Source organism: Stomoxys calcitrans, chromosome 1 (genome assembly GCF_963082655.1).
Source record: "Stomoxys calcitrans chromosome 1, idStoCalc2.1, whole genome shotgun sequence".
In the NCBI taxonomy this organism is placed as follows: domain Eukaryota; kingdom Metazoa; phylum Arthropoda; class Insecta; order Diptera; family Muscidae; genus Stomoxys; species Stomoxys calcitrans.
In genome coordinates this window covers 160,841,678-160,854,269 of record NC_081552.1, presented here as the reverse complement: position 1 = coordinate 160,854,269, position 12,592 = coordinate 160,841,678, and the positions used below count along the sequence as shown (strand labels likewise).

The window sequence follows — 12,592 nt, the reverse complement described above, 5'->3', positions numbered from 1 at the left end:
TACTAAACGTAGCCTCGAAAACTTCTGAAATTACGTTCTACTTACAAAATACCTATTTTTTTCCATACCACGCCCCTATGATAGTTCATTTTGTTACGAGGCCCCTATTTGCGGCCAAAAATGACTCGGGCACCGGCTAGCCTTCGCCGCCTTTTCAGGGGAGGTCCCATCCTATCATCTTTCGCCCTGAGGTCGAAAGATGCTCTAACAAACAAGACAACACTAACACACAAGCACAGATTTCTTTCTAAGTGGGAGGTAGATGGAATCCTCCAGTCGCCCTGCCCTACCATGGTCATGTAGATATTCTCTCCTTCCAAACATGACCCCTGAAACCTGCTCAAACCACCCTACTTACCTCACGTAAACATCCCCCTTTTTCCGCAATTTAGCAAAACATTATTTCCTCAAACAAATCACAACGTAATAAATTTTATTTAATATATTGTTCTTCCTTGCGATCGAAATGAAACACCGCCGCTTTCATTGATAGCTTTTATTGAACTAACTTTGACACAAGTAAGGAATGAAAAGAAAATGCGTCTGGGTTGCAATAATTTAAAGAATAAAATAAGATTACCAATTTATATAACATACTCCGGCTCAACCCAGGATTCACTAAATAAGGTTAGGCCAAGCAATCAGCCGACATACAATTTTTTGAATTTTTGACAGTAGTCGGCATTGAGGATGTCAACTTGCTCTTTGCTTACATTCTCACATTCGTTGATGGTTTGCATATGTCATTTATTTAAATTTGAATTTTGAAACGTTTGAAATTTTCGAAATAAAAGATTTGAAAAACTACAAAAAATTTCGCGTTTTATTAAAAAAAATATTAAAGGAATAAAAAGAAAAATGCGTAGGTGTGCTTTGTGCAACAAGCAGGACCACAAAATAAATGGACCGTTCTTTAGTGTGCCGAAGGATTTGGTCAGCCTGCAGGAATGGAGCGAATTGTGTGGCATTGAACTGGAAGCCAAACATTTTATTTGCGGTGACCATTTCCTTCCAGATGAGGTTGTATCATTTAGTAATAGAAAAGTGCTATTACAAAAAGCGAAACCTTTTTTTGTCTTGGTAAAGAAGTCCGATTGTTTAGAAGAGTAAGATGTCCCATAGCAAGTTCAAGGGAACTTATTGATATTAATATTTTGCACTTTATTTAGGGTGGAATTTACCTCAATGGACGAATCTGAAAATGAATGCAATATTGAGTTTGTATAGTGAGATAAATTAATACATAAATATTAAAGATTTTCTATTTTAGTGAATTAAATGTATTGGAAGATAAAATAGATGCTATTTTGGAATGCCCTTGCAAAACTATTCCACAATCAAATACGATGAGACGTGAAATTGGGACACAGACTGAGTAAGAACTTTGCTTCCGTATGTACAAGTACATTAATGGTATTTATTGCAAAAAAAAAGTGTGAAGTAATCCGCCGTTTAATATAGGCATCCTACATATGAATATTGCCTGTTTGGTGTTGTAGTCACATTTGCATGTAGAGGTAGCGATCCTCATCAGGTGGGATGACAACCAGACAGGGCGAAGTTTGTAGCCTGTGTGGTGCTCATAGCTATCCCGTGCCTTAATTGTTGATTGTTGTGAGGGTGTACTGGTCTAATCGTATTCGTTCGTTTAAAATGAGATCCCAAAAATGTTAATAGAAACAAGTAGGGAAAGCCACAAGTCGGGCGGTTCAGACTATATAATACCCAAAAGCTATCTCATAAGCGATATAGGGCAACATAATTCTGAACCGATTTCAAAAGACTTTGGCGGAGGGTTTCAGATGGTTTATAACACAAAATGTACAAATTTCGAGCAAATATGGGTTTTCGGCTTTACTGCATGTTAAGCCCCTATGACACTTTTGATGCCTCTTGTTAAAAATTCTCAACGGTAACACTAGTCATCAGGATTCACTAATAGAAGGTTAGGTCACATGCAAAAACACAAAGTGGATAGGCCCCATAAACATCATTAAGGATGTCAAATCTGACGATTGAAAATGTCATCATATAGGAGAAAACGTAAACAAAGAATGAATGTAAAAAGAGAACAAGTTGACATCCTCAATGCCAAGTACTGCCAAATATTAAAAAAAAAGTATATCGGCTGATCGATTGGCTTAACCTTATTCAGTGAATCCTGACTAGTCATATGCACCTTCCCTCAAAATTTAAGGTGGATACAATTGCAAATAACGGATTAATGATGATTTAAAAAAGGCCTAAGCCGAGTTTTTTCCGTGTCCTGTAAATTAACAAAAAATTGAGTAAGGCCCTTTTTATAATGAAAGCATTAACGTAGTTTCAAAGCACCCGTTCTGGCTGCTCTATACAAAACAATTAATAGTTCATTAAGCTACCCCTCACGAAGGATCGTATTTCTCATGTTTGAAAAAAACAAAAATTTTAAGAGTTATTAACAGATGCATTTTTTTGTTTTTTAAATTGGCTGATTCAGAATTAAAATTGAGAGTTGTGCGGTTATAACAATTTTAAACCAATCTTTAGCATTGATGTTGGAAGTTATACTACAAGCCATTGTGCAAAATTTCTGCTAAAGCGGATAATAACTGCGGCTTGTTGGGGCTCAAGAAGTCCAATAAAGACATCGGATAAATGTTACGACGATCAAGTATGTACTATATAAAGAAGTAAGCATCTCCCATACTATGGTGAAACATATAGAAAGGCTTGTTGTGGTAGAAACTACAAGGTAATAAATATGCCAAAAAAAATCTAAGCATATATTTCATCGTAAGCATATATTTCATAAAAAAATTTATGAAATTGAAATTATAGAAAATGTAAATATTAAATTATCTTAAACTTAAATTACTTTTTACCTATGTAGATAACGATTTTTTATTTACTTATTTATAAAGCTGTATTTTATCCCATAATTTACAATTTTGACAAATATTCCATAAAACTCCCAAATTTAATCATCTGCCTTTTAGCATAAATAAATCGATTTAATAGACAATGTCTACGAAACACATAAGAAATAGAAATTTGTTTTGCGAAATTTTTTAACATTTTTTTTTCTCAGTTTGAAAAAGGCTGGACCCTTGGTAACTTACACCACATGTGGATTGTGAAAATAATTAATAAATTAAAAAAAAAATGTTTAAGCCGGTTCAGATTTAGATATAGCTCTCACTGGAGATATCAACTAGCTGTCTCCCAGGGAATTTATCATAAACGTTATCTGAAACAAATTGCCTAGTACATGAGCACTTCATAAAAATAAATATAAAAAATTTTTGTTGTTTGTGTCTCTTTCGAGACCATCTCAATGATGAGATTTTTGCAATGGAAAAGGAATTACCGAGATCGAAACACAAACCAACCATCAATATAACTTCCAAAAAGATTCACATGTGGCAATTTCAACAGCATTGAAGGCAGTAACAAAACCAATTCTGGTACGGGATGACCATGAGCAGCACACGGGTTGGAACTCTAATCTACGATTGTGTGGTGCTCATCGTCATTACGAGAAGCTCAACTGGGCGCTTCCACAGGTTGCAGTCTCGCGCAATCAGCGATATCGAATGGAGAGTCTCAGTGAGATGCCGGGCGGCCTATTCTTGTTTAAATACTGAGTGCCTGTGATACTCGATATGACAAAGCGAGTTATTGGCGCCTTTAAATAACCAATTGCTTACATGGAGCTTGTTTTAACTTGTTTAACAAACAGCAAATAACAAAACAGATAGTTTTTTTTCAGAGAAAGAAGGAGAGAATGAAAGAAAACAAAAATCTACTGACATTTGATGACATTTCCAATCGGCACATTTGACATCCTCAATGATGTTATGGGGCCTATTCACTTTATGTTTTCGAATGTGACCTAACCTTCTATTGGTGAATCCTGGGCTCAACCCAAGTGCATTTATATAACAAATTCAAAAGTTCACATGCTCTAATATGTCTTTGCTTATTCAGTACTTTAGTAAATACATCAGCTGCATTATCTTCGAACGGAACATATTCTATATCAATACATCCATCGTTGTATTTATCTCTGATGTAGTGATACTAGATATCAATGTGTTTGCTGCGTTTATGTATAGCGTGGTTCTTCGCCATAAAATTCGCCCCCTTAGTTGTCACAAAATATCTTTGTAGGCAGCTCGATGTATGTGGAAAAACTCATCTCCATCAGAAGACTTCTCATAAATATAACCTCCTTTGTGCCCTGACAAAGAGCCAAATATTCTGCTTCCATGGAGCTCAATGCAACCGCAGTCTGCTTCTGGGATTCCCATGCAACCGGACCTCCATTTAGGAATATGAAAAACCAGAATACGATTTTCTGTCACATGAATCGCATCCCCAATCGGCATCTGTAAAAGAAGAAAAATCTTGTCCGTTTATGGTATATGGTATCTTACCACCAGGTTGCTTGTTTAAATATATCAACACTTATTTTGCAGACTTCAGATGTTCTTCATGAGGGTGGGTGTTATATTGTGACAATTTTGAGACCACATGCATTTTATCAGGCCTCGATATGCTTCCACGTGTTGATATAATTGCGAAACAATATTTTTCATGTCATCCTCTGTTGAACACGCTACTATCATATCATCGACGTGTACTGCGATCATGCTAATACTTGCATTATCTCTCCGAAAATATACGCAATTATCAGTCTGGCACCTCTGGAACTTCATCCCCAATAGAATCTCCGTTACCTTCTTGTTCCATTCTCGTCCAGATTTACGTAGCCCATATAACGCCTTATTCAATTTGCACACTTTTCCGGGTTATTGATGTCTTTAAACATTGATGGCTGTTCCATATAAACATTGTCTTCTAAATTGCCGTTCAAATATGCTGCTACGATATCTATGTGGTGGGCCAGCAATTCATATCCTACTGCTAACGACAAAATTGTTCTAATCGTAGAATGGCGTACGACCGGAGCAAATGTTTCTTTATAGTCTACATTGTATTTCTGTGAGCAGCCTCTTGCAACTAACCTTGCCTTGTATTTTTCCACAGAACCATCCGGTCTCCTTTTTATAGCGAAGACCCATTTACATCCGATGACATTTGCAGATTTCAGCCTGTCGACGAGCACCCATGTCTTGTTCTTCATTATACTCCAGCTCCATAGCTTTCCTCCAATTGTCAGCACTTTCAGAGTTCAAAGCATCTTTTATGGTTTGAGGACATTCAATTACTGAATTGAGAACATCTACTGGCGAGGCATACAACTTCTTTGGTCGTCCTCTTGATCCAGTTCTAGCGAATTTTGGTCTGCCTCGGCCCCTTTTGGCATCTTTGTCTTCTTCCTTTTCTGATTTTTCTGGCCCAACACTAATTACTTTTTCTTGATAAGACACATTTACATGAAATTCTTCTGTCGATTCATTTGAATCTTGGGTTTCCTCGAACGACTTTTCGAAAAAGATGACATTTCTAGCCCTTACAATCTCTCGCCTTTCATCATTGTATAGTCTGTAACCTTTTGTCAAACTTTCGTACCCAATAAATTTCATTTTGGTTCCCTCAGGCTTCAACCTTCCACCAGTATTTGGTTTTTGTAAAGTAACAACATCACATCCAAATGTACGAAAGTGTGCCACGGACGGTTTCCTATTATACCATTTTTCGTACGGTGTGACATTTCCTAATACGCTAGATGGACATCTGTTTCTAATATAAGTGGCCGTATTAATGGCCTCAGCCCATAAATTTTGAGGGAGACCAGATTCGTGCAACATACAACGGGCCATCTCAACTAGGGTCCTATTAAGTCTTTCCGCGACACCATTCTGCTGTGGTGTATGACCTACTGTTGTCTGATGCAGAATACCTTGCTTCAATTTATGGCCGGTTTGCTTTTCCACCATAGTGACAAAATTGACAAAAGAATCGAAGGACACAGATCTAAGAATTGGATCAATGTATCGGTCAGCACATTGTTAAAAGCCCCCTCGATGTCATTGCAAACCTCCTATGTGTGCGTCTTGGCATCGAAGGATTTTTCTATTAAAGCACAACCTCGTGCAGGGCAGTCTCCACCGACCTTCCCTTGACATAGATATGCTGTTTGTATTTGAGCAGTTCGCTGGATGTCCTACTCTTTATCATGGTATGCACAATACGTTCAATGGTTTTGAGTAGAAAGGACGTAAGGGTTATGGGTCTGGAGGCCTTTGGTGTCGCATATCTTGCATTGTTGGGCTTGGGTATAAATACCACCCTTGTTTCCTGCCAGGCTTTCGGAGTATATTTATATCCCAAGCACGCTTTGAAAATAGTGCCCAGATGAGGCGCTAGATACTCGGCCTCCTTTTGTAGTAACGCCGGAAATATTTCATCAGGTCCGGCTGACTTAAATGAAGCTCCTCAAGGCTTCCTTCACCATAAATGCTGTAATGAAAAGCCTTCGATCAACCTCATTATTCCAAGGTTCCGGTGTCTCCGTGGGTCCTGTCGTATCCTATGGAAAAAGCTTCAACATGTCCTCCGTTGTCTCTGCTCTCACTCCCATGTCGTTTACTTACGTTTCAGTTTAGACATGGGGTTTTGAGAGAAACTTTCATTTTGGCGGCGTCATTAGCTCTATCGACCTGTTCGCAGAAAATCTTCCAGGAGGCACGTTTTGGCGCTCTAGTTGTCTTTTTGTATTCCTTGAGCCGTGTGTAATACACATCCCAATAAACTTCAGTGTTTTTATGACGTATTCTATTAAAAAGTCTGCGGACCTCTTTCCCAATATTGCGAATCTCCCCGGTCATCGAAGGTTTTTATAGGGGTGATTTCCTTTCCTGAAGAGGACAACTATCTTCAAAGGACCCCAGCTAGTTGATATGGTTCCGTCCAGAAACTTTCCGGGTCCGGGTCGTCCATAGCTGCTGAATTAAGGCAATATGAATCTTGCCCTTGCTGATTTTCTCCATTAGAGCGTGTGTAGTCGTCTCGCTCCGGTGGAGGTTTATCTGGATTACCTCAATCATTTGTCCTCCAGTAAATGGGCATCTTGGGAGTAGGTGATGATCTCATCGTCTGCTCCGTGTTCTTTAGACTGGATTTACTTTCCTGTCACTGCACTGCCGGATTTCATCGCATTAGGTTTTTTGCCTATCCTGGTCTTCCGAATCTTATAAAGTCGGTAATGATTCCATCGTCGGGTCCCTATTCGTTAGGCTGTATTGAGTTTCCATTCTCTGTACTGCCTGGTGTTTCAATACTATGATCTTTGCCTATCTTAGTCTTCCAAATCTTGAGTAAATGGGCTTCTTGGGAGTAGGTTGTGGTCTCATCGTCTACTCCCTATGCGTAAGGCGACATTGGGTTCTCTGTTACTTCACTCCCTGGTGTTTCAGCATTAGGATCTTTATCCATCCTAGTCTTGCTTATCTCGAGAAAGTCGTTGATGGTTCCATCGTCGGGTACCTGTTTGTCGTTGGGTTTCTCGCCACTGCACTGCCTGATATTTTAGTATTAGGATCTTTGCTAATCCAAGTCTAAGTCTTAATATTTCCAAATGCAAACACTTATCATTTTCAAGAATAACCTCTAGAAAAAACTAGCTACTTTTTGGGTTCCAATCAACTTGAAGTAGTCTATAGCTTTAAAGATCTTGGATTTCTTCTAGATCAACCCTAAAACTTCCGTCAACACATCTCAATGGTTGTAAACAAAGCACGTAGTGCTCTTGGCTTCATGAAACGCTGGAGTAAAGAACTTAATGATTTCTCTGCGACGAAAAACTTATAAACGTCGCTAGTTAGAAGTAACCTCGAGTACGGTTCAGTGGTATGGGATCCGTACTACAATATTCATTCTGACTCGATAGAATCAGTTCAAAAACAATTTCTACTATTTTGTCTCCGTCGAAATGGGTGGAACAGAAGTTCATTACCTTCGTATGAGTACCGATTAAATCTTATAAAGCTTCCTACATTAAAAAGTCGTAGAATCATGCTAAACATTACGTTTTGACTAAATGAATTCATGGTCAAATAGATTCCTGCTTTCTTTTGAGTCGAATTTTCTTTAACGTTCCTATCAGACCTACCAGATATTTTGATCTTTTGAAAATTTCTTATTATAAAACCAACTATGCCAATAATGATCCTTTTCGGCACCTATGTTATCAATTTAATCAACTGAAAGATATAATAGGTCTATCTAAGAAGTTTAAAAAGGAAAATTATATTATTTTTAAATTCTTAGGTTAATGCATTTGTAAATATATTGTTATTAGTCTGTAAGGGTATTTATTATCTATAGACTTAAATAAAAAAAAGACTTAAATAAAGAAAAATTTACTGCCCCGTCCCTTGATGAAGACCGTCGCCTTTGTGAGCTGGGGGATATCCATCTCTCTCATCAGGTCGAGCTTTGCGCTCTCCCAGGGAGCGTGGATACCTCTGACGAGCTGTTTGACGGCATCAATACATTTCGCCGACTCAAAACGCATTGTAAAGACGTCTCCTCTATACTCGCAACTCATCATTTGTATAGGTGGACCCTCTGCAGAGTTCCACACATGTTCGAAAATCCGATCGTTAACCAGCCGATATTGATGACTGCATAAGTCAGCTCATCTCTGTTGTGCTTCCTTGCCTCTCTGGCGTAAGAGGGCGGCTCCTTACCATTCTCAGCGACCATCTTCCCCTTCCGTGATGGCTGTGGCCTCCTTTTGGAAGTCACAGTTCTCCATGAAGAATCAGTGGCCGTGCGTGATTCCTTCGTTCCTGCTCCGAATTTGTCTAACTCCGCAGGACACTGTCTGGAGTCTCCATTGCGGGATGGCTGGTTTGGCTTTCCCAGAGTACTTGAAAGCGGGGAGCTCTTTTTCTTCTCCATTCTCGTTCTCTTTTTCTTTCTGCATTTTAGCAGTGTTATGCTCTTCGGGAAATCTGATTCTTTTTCCAGCTTCCGTAGAAATGCTTGGAATGTCAGTTGTATCCCTTTCAGCATCCTGCACTTTCGCCCGGTTGCGCTGCCGGTACATACTCCTTCGTCACGTCCCGGATCGCTTTCTCGGTCTACTTGTGAGCTTAGCAAAGCCATCGTTCACTTCTGCTGTCATCTCGCTGTCCTCATCCCTCGATTCGGCTGCGATGACTGTTTCATTGACACCGTCCTTGTATGAATCCGAGTCGGAAACACCACCTTTACTTAAAGGCTAGGGATGAACTGTGCATCCCTCTGGTTTATCAGTCTCTTCCTCATTAATTAGTCTGACGACTAGTTGTGTGCTTAAGCATTATTCTCGACTACAGGTACCAAAGCACCCACACCTATAGGAGTGGAGAAAAACACGCTATGCCACCACCGCAGCTATTTGGTCTTTGGAGTCCATTTCTTGCCTACTCCAAAAAGGCTTTAAAATTTTTCGTAAAAAGTAGTACCTATTCCGAGATACGGATATTTTTACTTTGAGGAGCGAAATAAAAACACGTCCGCTCCACTCAACGCCTACAATAAGGCTAAAGAGAAGTTTATATTTTTTTTATTTTATATTTAGATTTAACTAGACCTTAAGAATTACTCAGGTTGTATTATCAATGTAATATTTTTATATGCCTTAAAGTGCGTTTACATTGGCCACTAAATCCGGATTCATGGCCTTTTCGAAATTTAAGTGCTAAATCCTGTGTGTTTGCAGGTTTTATAATACAAAAATAAATCCCATTTTTGCAGCATTTATTTTTAAATCCCAAATAAATCATGGCTGAATAATCGATAAAAGCACCAAAACATGCAACTGTTTTCAAGAATTGTGTATGGAAGTGTGTGATATGCACATTCTTGTGTACGCACCCTGCAAACATTTTCTATCGTGCGAGTCACTAAATCTGCACTCAAGGAAGTTGAAAACAATCTCAGGTGATATCATTTTTTACTCTAATTAGTGTCTCGGTACGGGAGAAAACGTGCCACTTGGCGATGTATAGCCATGAGTGACTAAATAGGGACTAAAAAAGTTTAAAATTCGATTATCAACGACATTAATAAAAAATTTTTTCCCTAATGTTTCTTTTTACCTTTTAGAATGAGGCTTATTTTTATTTCTCTTTCTAATTTATTTCTTTTCCAAATCAAGATTAATAATCGAAGATTTTATTTGCAATGATTTCCCTGACTGGGATTTGAACAGCCAACCTTACGATTGTTAGGCGTATACTATCCCTCTGTGCTACCGGCCTTTCTTCATTACAGAAGGCTAAGTAAACATACATTCTCTTGTGTGGGGTTTTTTGAGTTAAAGTCCAAAACAACAACAAAAAATCTATTTTTATATTTGTAACAATAACAGTTGATTATGAGAAACTAATTAGCGAAACATGAATGATAGAATTTCGATAGTAATGTATTTTGTTGTTCTAAATCATGAAATCTCTACAAACTATCATACAAAAGAGCCTAAAAAGTGACAATTCTGGGAGGGAGTGAGAAAGTCATTTGTATGTCAGGGCATGTGTATGTCACTTAAATCCCCAATCATAAAAATTTCAATGTAAACGTGGACATTGACATTTTATGTCGAACTAGCCATGTCCGTCTGTCTGTCGAAAGCATGCTAACTTCCGAAGGAGTAAAGTTAGCCGCTTGAAATTTTGCACAAATACTTCTTATTAGTGTAGGTCAGTTGGTATTGTAAATGGACCATATCGGTCCATGTTTTGATATAACCGATTTTGGGTCTTGACTTCTTGAGCCTCTAGAGTGCGCAATTCTTATCCGATTGGAATGAAACTGTGCACGACGTGTTTTGTTATGATATCCAACAACTGTGCCACGTATGGTTCAAATCGGTCCATAACCTGATATAGCTCTCATATAAACCGATCTTGGGTCTTGACTTCGTGAGCCTCTAGGGGGCGCAATTCTTATCCGATTGGAATGAAATTTTGCACGACGTGTTTTGTTATGATATCCAACAACTGTGGCAAGCGTGGTTCAAGTCGGTAAATAACCTGATATAGCTGCCATATAAACCGATATTGGGTCTTGGCTTCTTGAGCCTCTAGAGGGTCTTGACTTCTTGAGCCTCTAGGGGGCGCAATTCTTATCCGATTTGAATGAATTTTGTCACGACGTGTTTTGTAATGATATCCAACAACTGTGCCAAGTATGGTTCAAATCGGTTCATAACCTGATATACAATAGCTGCCATATAAACCGATCTTGGGTTTTGATTTCTTGAGCCTCTAGAGGGCGCAATTCTTATCCGATTTGAATGAATTTTGGCAAGACGTGTTTTGTTATGATATCCAACAACTGTGCTAAGTATGGTTCAAATCGGTCCATAACCTGATATAGCTGCCATATAAACCGATCTTGGGTCTTGACTTCTTGAGCCTCTAGAGTGCGCAATTCTTATCCGATTGGAATGAAATTTTTCACGACGTGTTTTTTTATGATATTCAACAACTGTGCCAAGTTTGATTCAAATCGGTCCACTACCTGATATAGCTGTCATATAAACCGATCTTGGGTCTTGACTTCTTGAGCCTCTAGAGTGCGCAATTCTTATCCGATTTGAATGAATTTTGTCGCGACGTGTTTTGTTCTGATATCCAACAACTGTGCCAAGCGTGGTTCAAATCGGTAAATAGCCTGATATATGTAGCTGTCATATAAACAGATCTAGGGACTTGACTTCTTCAGCTTCTAGAGGACGCAATTCCTATTCGATTTGGCTGATATTTCGCATGACGTATTTTATTCTTACTTTCAACAACTGTGTCAAATAAGGTTCAAATCGGTTCATAACCCGATATAGCTGCCATATAAACCGATCTGGGATCTTGACTTCTTGAGCCTCTAGAGGTCGCAATTATTATCCGATTTGCTTTAAATTTTGTACGACGGATCCTCTCATGACCATAAGCATACGTGTTTATTATGGTCTGAATCGGTCTATAGCCCGATACATCTCCCATATAAATCTATCTCTCTATTTTACTTCTTGAGCCCCCAAAGGGCGCAATTTTTTTTCGAATTGGCTGACATTTGACACAGGTCTCCAACATATAATTTAATTGTGGTCCAAACCGGACCATATCTTGATATCGCTCTAATAGCAGAGGAAATCTTTTCTTATATCCTGTTTTGCCTAAGAAGAGATGCCGGGAAAAGAACTCGACAAATGCGATCCATGGTGGAGGGTATATAAGATTCGGCCCGGCCGAACATAGCACGCTTTTACTTGATGTGTACATAATTACGCTACTCCCATGGCATACACATGATTTTGTGCATCTTTTGGAAGTTGTATTGATGGCGTCGAACGCTAAACAACGTCAACAGCTCTCGCTGTTGCTCCGTGTGTCCAGGTAACGTACGTGCTGTTTCCGTCTGTTCAAACGCGGACGACTTATTTCCACTTTGTTCTTTACCCACCATCTCCACAGGGTTGTATAGTTGAATTTGTTGTTGTTGGGCTAATGACTCTACATCGTATAAATTTGCCTAGACTAGGCCCATGACAAAACAATCAAAGGTGGTCTCATTTGTGCAACAACCACAAATCATATGGTGCAATCCGCCATCTTGCCATCAAGCTGATCGACGACGACACACAAAGAGTTTTGTG

At 38.9% G+C, this 12,592-nt stretch overlaps 1 long non-coding RNA gene across 1 annotated transcript; it reads right to left on the bottom strand.

Annotated features, from left to right (window-relative positions):
- Window positions 1-805: 805 nt before the first annotated feature.
- Window positions 806-3,892, bottom strand: LOC131994096 (uncharacterized). Its single transcript, XR_009396430.1, has 2 exons — window positions 3,372-3,892; window positions 806-1,195 (listed from the first exon to the last, which is right to left on the bottom strand). It is a non-coding gene; the product is annotated as an uncharacterized LOC131994096 (long non-coding RNA).
- Window positions 3,893-12,592: the final 8,700 nt, after the last annotated feature.